We start from the raw sequence: 13,992 nt of genomic DNA, 5'->3' as shown, positions 1-13,992 counted from the left end.
AGTGTGGTTCAATGAAAACTATTTCAGCTCTCTCTTGCTTTTACAGAGTAAGCATAAGACATTGTTTAGTCTTTGCATGCTATACAACGAGATGGAGGAATATTACCCAAAATTATTAGGCATTGTTTTTAAATTTTTTGGAAGAATTTAGTTACTAGAACTAGTATTTAATGTAATTGTCATTTAGGAAATGCAAGCTTATAGTAAACAACATTTTTGTACATGTTATAACCTGTACAAAATCGCAACTTGTACACGACATATATATAGTATATAACTAGTATTATTTATTTTTTCTGGGCAAGTCTAGATCTTTTAGTCTTCTTTTTAAACATCAAAATAAGTCAATTTTGCCATACAACATGTATAAAAATATTTAAGGCAATTTGTCAGATATTTTAATTTCATTTCATTTTACATTATTTCTTTTAACATTTTCTATGGAAGTACATGTACTCCAAGAAGAAGAAGAAGCTAAATAACAGAATGCAATTCTCTGAGGCATTGATTTACATGTATGTGCATATAAAGAGCAGCCGGCAATTATTTCGTGACGAGAGGTATGTACATGTAATAAAAAAGGATAACTTTGTTTGAATATTTTGTTTTTGTCAGACTATCTACATGTTACACATTTTGATTTCGTGTAAGCAGTGAAAAATTATTTTTTTCTACTGGACCATTTTATCAATAATTCCACCTTACATGTATGTAATAATGCTGTATTTTGATTGGATGAGAACCATGATATTTTTTCACCAATTTCTATGAATTGAGATATTCTTTTCTCTGCTGGGGTATTTGTCATTAGGGAATTCCATGTGCCGGGGTATTTGCCAGCGATGTCGGGATTTTGATTTATTTAAATTCGGGACCTTGGGACTTCGTGTTTTTAAGCCCGGGATTTCGAGATCCGGACCCTATTTACCCCCTACCCCCAAATGCAGATCAATTATATAAATTTAGCATAATGAACGAACACGGAAATCTTAAAATAAACTTATGTCCGAGAAGAATCAATATCTTCTTCTATATGTTATTATCTTGAATATTATTATAGATAGAGATAAACTGTACACAGCAATAATGTTGAGCAATGTAAGATCTACAAATAAGTCAACATGACCAAAATTGTCAGTTGACCCATTAAGGAACTATTGCCCTTTATGGTCAATTTTTAACCATTTTTCTAAAATTTTAGTATTCTTTTAAAAAATCTTCTCCTCTGAAACTATAAGGCCAAATTTAACCAAACTTGGCCACAATCATCATTTGGTTATCTAATTTAAAAAATGAGTGGCGTGACCCTTCCAACAAACCAAGATGGCCGGCATGGCTAAAAATAGTACATAGTGGGAAATGTAGATATTGGCTTATATCTCTGAAACCAAAGCATTTAGAGCAAATCTGACAGGGATAAATTTTTTATCAGGTTAAGATCTATCTTCCCTGAAATTTTCAGACAAAACAGACAACCTGTTATTGGGTTTCTGCACCAGAATAAGTAATTTTAAGGAAATTTTGCAGTTTTTGGTTATTATCTTGAATAAATTTTTATAATATATTTTCAACTGTAATTACTGGGCCAAGTTCATTATAGATATAGATTATTGTAGCAAGAAGAATATCCAGTAAAGTAAGATCTACAAACACATCATGATCACCAAAACACAATTTTGTCATGAATTTATCTGTGTCCATTGTTTAATCTGCACATAGACCAAGGTGAGCGACACAGGCTCTTGAGAGCCTATAGTTTATAGCTCACCGGCGTGTTATTTAAACAGCGATAATGTTCAGCAAAGTAAGATCTATCAAGACCAAAATTGTCAATTGACCCCTAAAGGTATTTTGCCCTTTTTGAGTGACTTTAATAATGGTCAAAGGTCAATGACAGGTTATAATTGTTTGGCTTATCCTTGCTTCTTTTCAGAAACCGCATAAGAATGATTAGGTATTGACATATTTTTTTGTCCTAATTTTGTTAGTTACAGTACGTCTTAAAATGTATATTTTAGTTGCAAAGGGTGTGTTTACTTTTGATGGGACTTTCCACCCCTCTTACACTTAAAATTAGCTGTATTGGGATAGAACTCATATCCCATATTATAGTGGAGACTTGGGGTCATTTGATTTGAAGTACCTGCTATATGACTTTGAAATTTAATTCAAGGGGAAAGGTAAATTTGACGTTCTATATTTTAACCTTTACTCTATATCATTATTTATACATGATAGAGCCATTGTGTCTTTAAAATAAGGTTGGAAGACATATGCTATTGAAAATGTCAACCAGAAGTTAACTTTTTAAATCGGAAGTAACAACTTATCTCCCTTATTTTAAGAAAAAGGTTTTAGAAACTATATATTTTGGGAATCAGTGTAAAGTTATTATTTGAAACTGGAACGTGACTTTGTAAATTGGCTTATTATCTTCATAAGTTGATGATACTTTTGCTTTCAAAATTATATTTTCAAAATTAGTTTGTGATCAACTATCATTTAAGATGGGAAATACTGTTTTAAAAAAAATATATTTTAATAAAAAACAAATCTAGAAAAATATATTTTTGAAAAACTTAATGAGTCAGTAAACTTGTCAATCTATTTTAAGTAATAATTTGAAATAAACAAAAAATAATATTTTAATGTTTAATACATTGGGGTAAGTCAGATCATCATTGCTAATAAAACAATTTGAATTTAATTTTACACTTATGTTATTAAAACATAAAAATTTTAAGGTTTGTTTGTCATTTTAAACTTATACAATGTATGCGATGTGTTTAAGCATTTTGGAATACTTTGGGAGTAAAAAATGCAGACTTTTTAGCATAATGAGCACATAATTTCTTATTTTATAAGTCATAAAAACCTGTATGGCTGTATGTTGAAAGATAAAAAAAACTTTTCACTAACATAAGGACAAGATAATGAGGATTGACATTTTGAGGGAAATGCATCTTTATACAAGACGTATAATTCTTTGATGGGAATTAACTGAATGAGTTAGTTTGCCAGTGTTACTTATTATAATTCTCTTTTTTTTAATTTTTGCAAATCAAAATGCGGAGATATTTCATTGTGCATTTATACATTAGACAACTTGTAAAGGAATGCAATCTTAGTTTCTTGGTTAGAAAAATAATGTCACAAGTGTGGGACATTAAGTTATAGAATGTGTAGTAATTAAACATTGTATATTAAGTAAATGTTGATTTTATTAAACATTAAATTTATATTATAAACTAATGTTGTCAAAATTGATATTTAGGTAAAAACCCTATGATATCAATTAAACATAATAGATATTCATTTAAATACCAATTTTATCATTATGCATGCACATTACAAATTTTACTTAAAATACACAACAGCAATCAACGTTAGTAAAACATAAAAAAAAATTACGTTATTATAGATAGTTTATTAAATAATGTGTTTTAACATTTGCTGGAAAGACAGTCATCACGAACAACTAACACAAATGTTGCAGTACGTGAAGAAGGTTAAAATGCAAGTCAAACATTTCACTTTGTCATTTTCCATTATGATTAAATTATATCTTTCAGTAACTGCCATACTTTGGATGAAAATTACTTTTTCATCCACCAATTATTATTGTTTCCATCCAAATATTTTGTCAAAACATAAGATGTGGTATTATGCTGTTTGCTGAGATTCTCTATTTATTGTCCATTACAGGTATAAGTTTCAACTCATCTTTAAATATCCAAGGATCTCTATTTATTGGAAAGGCATCAATCGCAAACAACTAACACTGCAATGTGGCAGCTAATGAATGTCGGTCTTTCAGATACTGCCATGTTTTGGATGACAAGTGTTTTTTATCTTCAAAATTGTTTAGTTTTCTTCCAATAGATTTGTCAGAAATATATGAAGTGGTTTTATGTTGTCTGCTAAGATTCTCTATTTAATGTTCATCACTTATGTCTGGTTCAATTTGTCTTTTTATATCCAATGACTGTAATGGAAAAGCACAACAAAAGTATACAAGCCAGGAGTCAGTTTCACAAAAAAAACCGTCATAAGTATACTGAATTGTTCATGACTTACGAGCAATCTTAATCGTTAGGTTTTTGCGAATTGACTCCGTTTTCAGTATTTTCTGACAGGAGAAAACAATTTTTAGATGAACGTAATTTATGTTTGCTGATCTTAAATTGCATTCTGACAATTGCACTGAAATGGAACAATCATGTTTTGTTACTGTTTAGTTTCAACGTTTTTGTAGCCATCATATTAGGGATCAGAATATATTTTGAAAGAAAAAAATGTTGCACCCAAATACCCACTTTATTCATTTAAAATTGAATGGCCATTCCCTTACATTATAAAATTGCAAATGGATATGGGGAATGGGTCAAAGAGACAACAACCCGACACTTATAAATGTTTGTGCAATAATTGATACTATCAAGGAGTATATGATTTATTTGTAATTTGTAGTTGGCTGTGAATTAGAATTTAGAAACCATGATTTGTATTCTATAAGGCAGCAACCATTTGATTTTCGGGGGGGGGGGGGGGGGGGGGGGGGGGGGGGCTATGGTTTTTTTTTTCTGTACAAACAATCTATTTTTTTCGCGACAAGTTGAAAACATTTTTTTCCTTTCAATTTTAGCATTACATATAGTGGCAGCTGAGGGTGAAACAAACAATTTTTTTTCCTCAGAATCAAAAACAAATTATTTTTTTCTCCAAAAACTAGAAACAAACTTTTTTTTTCCAAAGCCGGCCCCCCCCACCCCCCCCCCCCCCCGAAATTTAAATGGTTGCTGCCTAATAAATGTTGGTGTTACACCCCCTCTCTGATTTTTTATAGCTAAAGCGCATTGTTGCTTTGCATCACGGTGTGGAGCTAACAGTTTCAGTCGAAATACACGCCATCTTGAATAAATAACTTATCACGTATAGCTTCGGATTGGTTGCATTTAATGCGATTGAGATACAGCAACAGCTTTTGGCTTAAATGAGATAAAGAATTACAGACTTTTCTCGTCCAGGATAAGACATTAAATGCCGGAAAATGAACTGTGTACATTTTAGTTCCGTTCAACTGTAATTAATTCATGTTCGTTTTATAATGCATACATTTCACTGATAACTTCAATATTGAAATATCAATTATTAATACGTATTATATTGCATGTTACTCTGCAATTTGCACGATTTCCTTTGCTAAACAATGTTCCTATACAACAAACATTTACATAAATGCATAATCTGTATTTTATAACTTCTGACAATATAGGCAAGAGTCGTGTATAAATTTATAATAATTTTCATTTTTCAACTTGAAGAAATTTAATTTTTGCAAAAGCATGGGTGTAAAACGCACACTCTTAAAGTACAGCCATTTAATATCAATCAATATCTAAAAATACGACATTTCCAATACTAATTTAACAACCACATGCACACATATAACCTTAAATTAGTGTAGAGCGAAGCAGTCTATAGTTTTTTAGAAAGCTAAAACTTGTCGCAATTTAAGATCGGTTCTGCTAGCTGTTCTGTTCTGTTTGAGAAAATCCCTCCTTCAAAGGAGCACTTCGCACAATGACGAATAATGTTTATATAAATATCTAAAAAAGACATACTACGTACGCCTCGTGAGATGAGTGTTGGTTACCGTCAAAGACCCTTACGCTTGCTTGGCGAAAGGTTTTTAATAATGCGAGTTCGTAGTCCATGTAGAGCAAAGCAAAGCTTCCTTGTGATGTATTCTACAGTGTAGCAGACATTTACAACCACAAGCACAAATAAAGCTATTAGGGTCTAATATAAAGTTAGTGTCTAGTGTGATGTTACTATGGATACTACATTTCATGCACACATCAATACTACCAATAAAATTATCTAATATATCTAAAATATCTTTTAGAACATTGTAATACCATTTCCAGTTATTTCCCTTTGGATGCAATCAAATAAGTGTCATGATCGGATCGGCGATTGACAACATGAAAGTAATTTATCTGCGAATTCTAACTGTAGATAATTTAAAAGAAGACTAGACGATCGTCTGAGCTATATTTTTTAGATGCAGGGAATAAACTTTAACATTTCAAAGATCAGTCGGCTGTTCACATATTTTCATATGACAATGATTTATCAGTTTATACATGTATGTGTATCCGATATGATAATTTTTTTATGACTAATGTCCACGTGGAGCTTTTTACACCTCAAAATACACACCCGCAGCATCACTACATGTAATATATGAACTCACATTTTATACAACACACAGAAGGCATTCATCATTTTCATTAAATCAGTAAGGTTTATGACCCCTTCTGTAGCCATTTTTAGCTTACATTGCCCAAATGGCTCATCACTTGGCGTCTGTCGTGGTTTATAATCCGTCGTAGTCTGTAAAATTTTACAAAAATCTTCTCCTCTGAAAGCACTAGGCCAAATTTATCCACACTTGGCCGCAATCATGACATCAATTTGGGGTATGTAGTTTGAAAAATGTGTTCACTGACGAGGCCAACGCCATTCAGAAATGTCCAGTAGCATCGTATATTCTTCAAATATTTTCTTGCACAATGTCTGGACATTTGGTGGACATGCAACATTGCAAAACCACACGTTTACAAATAAAAATCAACACCCAGACTATAGCTATAGTTATTTGTTTCATCCTAATCATGCTAATGAATGTTGTCTAGCCATTAAAAACATGTTGATCCCAATAAATAACTGGAGCATTCTTAAAGTGTTGTTGTTGTACATGTATGTATAAATAGAATCTTCTATAGTATTTTTTTTAAATTTTATTTCAGTTGTTTATAATGATGATTTTAATTTTTCAACAGATTGAGACTTCAAGTTTTGTGTATCAATGAAATGCAAATTCACTGGTTTGAGCATGGTGACAGTCGGCATTTAAAATCTGCTGCACTTTTCTCAATCCACTGGTATGCATAATACAGCATAGTGCCATAGACGATTGGTGGATTAGCAAAATCATGCTGGAAATAAACATCTTTAGCAAAAGGCTACAGCTTCATGTACATGTACAGTAGGTGCATTTTATTTTTGTTAAATAAATTTGTCTTAATTGGATTTTTTATATCACAGCCATGTAACTCATATCAATAACTGGTGTATAAGTGAATGTTCCTCTAAAATTGTTCAAAACTTCAAAAGGAGGGTTATGATTGAATTTGGGGGCTATCATGGCTATGGCCCAAACCATTTAGGAATATGATTTTCATGTTTGGGGACAATAACTTGAGCAAAAGTCTATGGATCTTTATGAAATTGTACCACAGGTTCCAAACCAAAAAAGGAATGTTAGGATTGATTTAATTTTGAGGGTTGAATAGGTGCCGAAAAAAACCTTAAATTATTATGCTGAATCTTATCATGTTGTTAGATTTTGGATTTTTATGCCCTACCTAGGATAGTAGATGGGTATTATGTTCTCTGGTCTGTGTGTTCCTTTGACCGTCTGTCCTGCTTTTGGTCAAAGTTTTTGGTCATGGTAGTTTTTGATGAAGTGGAATTTTAATCAACTTAAAACTTAGTACACATGTTCATGATGTTCCCCATGATATGATTTTTTTAAATCAATGCTAAATCAAAATTTTGACCCCAATTTCACTTTCCACTGAACATAGAAAATCATAGTGTGAAGTTCAGGTTGAAGTTTTTGTTCAAGGTACTTTTTGATGTAGTTGAAGTACAACCAACTTGAAACTTATTACACATGTTCCCTGTGATATGATCTTTCTTATTTTAATGCCAAAGCAAAGGTTTGACCCTGATTTCACGGTCCATTGAACATGAAAAATTATAGTGCAAGTGGTGCATCTCTGTACTATAGACACATTCTTGTTTACCTTTAAATTGGTCCACAGGGTCAATATTAAACATTGATCTATTTTATTAGCAAAAATTTATTTTATGGAGTTCCTTGGTATACTGAATCTTACCGTACTTATTGCGTAGTAATATATTGAATTTTTATCAAATAGGTCCAAATTTATTTATACATGTATTTGCATTTTTTTGTCAAGCCTCTAAGTTTTGTTGTAAAAGCGAGACATATCGATCCTACATTCTGTTGTCGGTGGGGTCCATGATTATTCACATTATTGTTAAAGTTTTTGAAATTTGAACAACTTTCTTAAACTATCCTGGATTTCTACCAAACTTGGTCGGAAGCTTGTTTAAGATCATAAGATAGTATCCAGAGGTAAATTTCGTTAAAAAAAATCCTGTGTATCAGCATTTTATTTATAAATGGTCTTTGTTTTTCTGCCAACAAACATCACATTCACTCTGTGGTTAAAGTTTCGAAATGTTTATATTCTTTTTTATATATCTTGGATTTCTACCAAACTTGGATAGAAACTTGGATACAATCATAAGAATGTATCAAGAAGTAAATTTTGTACAAAAAAAAATCCTGTTTATCAGTATTAGAATTACTTATTTTTCTGCCTGTTAACAAATACATTCACTCCGTGGTTAAAGGTTTTAATTTTTTTTATAAATTTCTTAAACTATTCTTGATTTGTACCAAACTTGGACAGAAGCTTATAAATTTTGTCATAAATTCTATTTTTTGTCTTCAATATTTGTCAATTGTTTAACTATAATAGACTAAGGTGTACAACACAGGCTCTTTAGAGCCTGTTCTTTTTTTTATACAACTGCAAAATTTTTGCGGTCGTATATTGGTATCACATCATAATCTTTAGCGTCGTCCGAAGACGGATGGTTTCCGGATAATAACTTTTGTATAAGTAAATAGAAATCAATAAAACTTTAACACAATGTTTATAACTACAAAAGGAATGTTGGGATTGATTTTGGGGGTTACGGTCCCATCGGTTTAGAAATTAGGGGCCCAAAGGGGCCCAAAATATACATTTATCTGGTTTCAGGACAATAAGTTGTGTATAAGTATTTCAATTACTCTGAAATTGTACCACAATGTTCATAACATTAAGTAGAAGCTTGAGATTTATTTTAAGGGTTGTGGGGAATTAAGCGCCAAAAGGGGCCAAAAACAAGCATTTTTGAAGTTTCAGGACAATAACTTATGTTTTACTGTATGGATCTCTCTTACATTGTACCACAAGGTTCCATATAATAAAGGGAAGGCTTGGTGTCAGTTTGGGATTAATATCCCTGAACATGTAGCAATAGGGGGCCAAAAAGAAGCATTTTTTTAGTTTACAGACAATAACTTGTGTTTATGGATCTCTCTGAAATTATACTACAAGGTTTCCTACTACAAAGGAAATGCTGGAATTGAGTTTTGGGGTTCTTGCTACATGGGGGTTTAAGTGAGGGGCCAAAAAAGGGGCCCAAATATGCATTTTTGTAGTTTTTAGTCAATAACTTGTGTTAAAGTGTATAAATCCCCCTGAATATATACCACAAGTTTCCATACTACAAAGGGGTGGTTATAAGGGGTAATGGATGAAATCTTTTAGCAATTAGGGGCAAAAAAGGGGGAAACAAGGGTTTTTCTGGTTAAAGGACAATTTAGACAATTGAAAAGCAGTGTGAGGGAGGTAATCCAATTCCAATTAAAATTTAAAGAATCTATAATACTAAAATTACGAGGTCCAATTTGTCAGCCGTCATCACGTAAAAACGACGAATCACAGAATTCAACTTTATATCTATAATACTAAAATTACGAGGTCCAATTTGTCAGCCGTCATCACGTAAAAACGACGAATCACAGAATTCAACTTTATATATAACTAATATAGTACAAAGGTGTAGATTAAAAATTACACCACTCCATGCCCTTTTGTTTTCCACGTAATTAATATTGCCAATAATTAAGAAGTTCCGGGTCGAGTCCGATACCGATACCAATAGTATATTCACCTGTTTCCTATTACCTTATCTGTACGTTCCGCATCTGACAGGCGCACCACCAAACGGTGTATTCAGGATTAATATGCTATATACACGGGTCATAACCACAGGGTTGACACTACTTGATTGTCAAATTGTTACTTATTGTAGTATTCAATCAGTAAGACTTACTAAGATAACAATACGAATACTAAAAATCTGGACTAAAAATAAGGCGTATAGGTACAGTTTTCAATTTGTTAGTGGGCATGACGTAAAACAGCGAATCAAAGAATTCAATTTATTTTATAACTTATATAGGACAATGCTGTTGATTAAAAAAATACTCCATTCCAGGACCTTTTGTTTTCCAAATAATTAATTATACCAATAATTGATAAGTTCCAGTTCGACGGGTTCGAACAGAAAGACTTGAAAGCAGAGAAAAACTGTGTATCTTATAATCGGCATGACTTTATCAGATGACAATACTAATACTAAAATAAGGCTTGCGCATAGTTATATACTTTAATTCAGTCGCGGACCCATGATATCACGGGTGTGTTCTAGTACTGTTATATATATGTTTGATAACTTTATTACCTCCCTTACACTGCTTGAAAATTATGTTAAAGGAAGTGATAAGTGTCTTAAGATTTTATTTTTAGAAGTCACTGTTAATAGTAATCTTAACCATGACTGTAAGTTATTTTATATTCTAATACTTCATGATGTATTTTAATGAGTAGTTAGGGTTGCAAAACTTAATCAGAAATTTGAATTGAGATTACTTCTGGAAAAAGGGATTGGGGAAGGTGAAAAAAAATGGTGAGGGGTAAATTTTTTCTCATTTCAGATTTCAGAAATTAAAACAAAAATTCTTCAAAAATTTTTTTTGAGGGGATTTATATTCAACAGCATGGTTTTTTGCTCAAAAGCAAAATAAATAAAGAAATTGAAGGTTCATTAGTCCACATTCATTCTGTGTCAGAAACCTTTGCTGTGTCAACTATTTAATCACAATCCAAATTCAGAGCTGTATCAAGCTTGAATGTTGTGTCCATACTTGCCTCAACTTTTCCGCGTTCGACCTCTGGGGTCGTATAAAGCTGCACTCTGTGGAGCATCTGGTTTAAGTTTTTGTAAACACTTTAAACTATAATAGATACAAAGAGAGAAACAGTAAGTACCACAGCACTTATGTTGATAACAGTCAGAATCAGTCTGGATGGCTGTAATTGTCAACTAACTCGATGTAGAAGTTATTTCCCATGAATGGTGATTTTTATCCATATTTTGCATTTTTGTTAAAAGGAATATGGAGGCACATTTTAAAAGCCAAAAAAAAAAATCAATCAATAGAATCTACATATGAGTCAACATGCCCAAATTGTCACACTAGCATTTAGGTCTGTCTGGAGGCACAATTTTAAAGCCAAAAAAAAATCAATAGAATCTACATTTGAGTCAACATGCCCAAACTGTCTGTCTGTCTGTCTGTCTGTGTCTTGTGAGCCTCCTGTCTGTGTCTTGTGAGCCTCCTGTCTGTGTCCTGTGAGCCTCTTGTTTAATAAAGTTGACCTACTGCTAAATAAAAAGACGAGCGAGTGTCATAATCAAATGTTTGTTCATTTTAACACCAATGTTTTGTGGGGGTTTTGCATGTCTTTTGGTAAACCTGATAAATAAAAAGCACAAAATCGTTCATGACACTTGGAATATCAACAAGATACTTTTTGCCTATCTTCAAACATATATTTCCTGATTTATGTTTATGTTAATTTTAACCTACGATAGTAGAAGGGCGTTATGTTCTCTGGTCTGTGCGTCCGTTCGTTGTCCTGTCCCACTTCAGGTTAAAGTTTTTGATTAAGGTAGATTTTGATGAAGTTAAGTCCAATCAACTTGAAACTTAGTACACATGTTCCTTATGGTATGATATTTCTTATTTTAATACCAAACCAGAGTTTTTAGCACAATTAATTTCACATAGAGTGTAAGTTCTCAAATCCCACCTTTTTAGCTCACCTGGCCCAAAGGGCCAAGTAAGCTTTTCCCATCACTTGGCGTCCGGCGTCGTCCGTCGTCCGTCGTCGTCGTCCGTCGTCGTTAGCTTTTACAAAAATCTTCTCCTCTGAAACTAATGGGCCAAATTAAACCAAACTTGGCCACAATCATCATTGGGGTATCTAGTTTAAAAAATGTGTGGTGTGACCTGGTCAACCAACCAAGATGGCCGCCACGGCTAAAAATAGAACATAGGGGTAAAATGCAGTTTTTGGCTTATAACTCAAAAACCAAAGCATTTAGAGCAAATCTGACATGGGGGTATAATTGTTTATCAGGTCAAGATCTATCTGCCCTGAAATTTTCAGATGAATCGGACAACCCGTTGTTGGGTTGCTGCCCCTGAATTGGTAATTTTAAGGAAATTTTGCTGATTTTGGTTATTATTTTGAATATTATTATAGATAGAGATAAACTGTAAACAGCAATAATGTTCAGCAAAGTAAGATTTACAAATAAGTCAACATGACCGAAATGGTCAGTTGACCCCTTTAGGAGTTATTGCCGTTTATAGTCAATTTTTAACCATTTTTCGTAAATCTTAGTTATCTTTTACAAAAATCTTCTCCTCTGAAACTAATGGGACAAATTAATCCAAACTTGGCAACAATCATCTTTGGGGTATCTAGTTTTAAAAATGTGTGGCGTGACCCGTTCAACCAACCAAGATGGCCATGGGCTAAAAATAGAACATAGGGGTAAAATGCAGTTTTTGGCTTATAACTCAAAAACCAAAGCATTTAGAGCAAATCTGACATGGGGTTAAATTGTTTAGCAGATCAATATCTATCTGCCCTACAATTTTCAGATGAATCTGACAACCCGTTGTTGGGTTGCTGCCCGTGAATAGGTAATTTTAAGGAAATTTTGCTGTTTTTGGTTATTATCTTGAATATTATTATAGATAAAGATAAACTGTAAACAGCAATAATGTTCAGCAAAGTAAGATTTACAAATAGGTCAACATGACCGAAATGGTCAATTTGACCCCCTAAGGAGTTATTTTCCTTTAAAGTCAATTTTTAACAATTTTCATAAAATTTGTAAATTTTTATTAACATTTCCACTGATACTACTGGGCCAATTCATTATAGATAGAGATAATTGTAAGCAGCAAGACTGTTTAGTAAAGTAAGATTTACAAACACATCACCATCATCAAAACCAGGCCTGGGGTCATTACATTGCAATGTAATGCATTACATTACAATTACTTTGTGATTCTTCCATTACAATTACAATTACATTTTTTCTCACATGTAATGCATTACATTACAATTACTTTGCCTGTGTAATGCATTACATTACACATTACTTTTTACTAATAACTTTTCAAAAACAGATTTTTATAAGAAATTATTACTGGGGTACATGTACATGTATATGTACATATATATACAGTGTTACATGTGTATAGACATAGACTTCAAATACTGGTTAATTAACATGTCCATTGCTCTTTATTATCAAAAGTGTTTCAAACATGCTGTCATTTAGAGAACAATGATCAGGTCTGTACACCTTTCCGGCAATTAATACTAAAAAGCCTTTCAACAGGAGCTGATGTGGTGGAAATGGCTAAATACTTGATATAGCTGTATTAGCTTAAGAAAAATGCACTGAATTTGACTTCAAGTATTCCAGTGGATTGATTGACATTTCTTCACATGGCTCTGACAAGTAAATGTCAAAATCATGTACTGCACCAAACATGTGTCTACTCTTTGGTGGAGAAGTATATGAAGGAGGCATGAAACTGAAAAAGTCACTTGACTTTTAAGTTTCTTCGGTGGTGAAAAATAAATAAATTATCATATAATTTTGTTTTTATCATTGATCACTTAATCATTAAGACATCATAAAGGGATTTCAAAGAGATATAATAAATGTGTCATTAAAGGATTATCTTGTTAAATGCCTAAGGGCTCTGTGAAGACGAACATGAGTTGAGAAGATTTGATTGCAATAAAAACATTTTGATATTATTTAGGTGAAATAACAACACAGACAGGACCAAAACCCCAGTTTGGTGTAAAAATGTTGATTAACATATTCAATCTTTCATTG

General features: G+C 32.4%; 2 long non-coding RNA genes across 2 annotated transcripts; one reads left to right on the top strand and one right to left on the bottom strand.

Annotated features, from left to right (window-relative positions):
- Positions 1 to 318: 318 nt before the first annotated feature.
- Positions 319 to 3,898, top strand: LOC134687527 (uncharacterized). Its single transcript, XR_010101771.1, has 2 exons — positions 319 to 560; positions 3,706 to 3,898. It is a non-coding gene; the product is annotated as an uncharacterized LOC134687527 (long non-coding RNA).
- On the bottom strand, positions 3,413 to 6,748 carry LOC134687533 (uncharacterized). Its single transcript, XR_010101774.1, has 2 exons — positions 6,260 to 6,748; positions 3,413 to 3,985 (listed from the first exon to the last, which is right to left on the bottom strand). It is a non-coding gene; the product is annotated as an uncharacterized LOC134687533 (long non-coding RNA).
- Positions 6,749 to 13,992: the final 7,244 nt, after the last annotated feature.

Source organism: Mytilus trossulus, chromosome 1, assembly GCF_036588685.1.
Source record: "Mytilus trossulus isolate FHL-02 chromosome 1, PNRI_Mtr1.1.1.hap1, whole genome shotgun sequence".
Taxonomy (NCBI): Eukaryota; Metazoa; Mollusca; class Bivalvia; order Mytilida; family Mytilidae; genus Mytilus; species Mytilus trossulus.
This window is presented reverse-complemented; position numbering and strand designations above follow the sequence as displayed.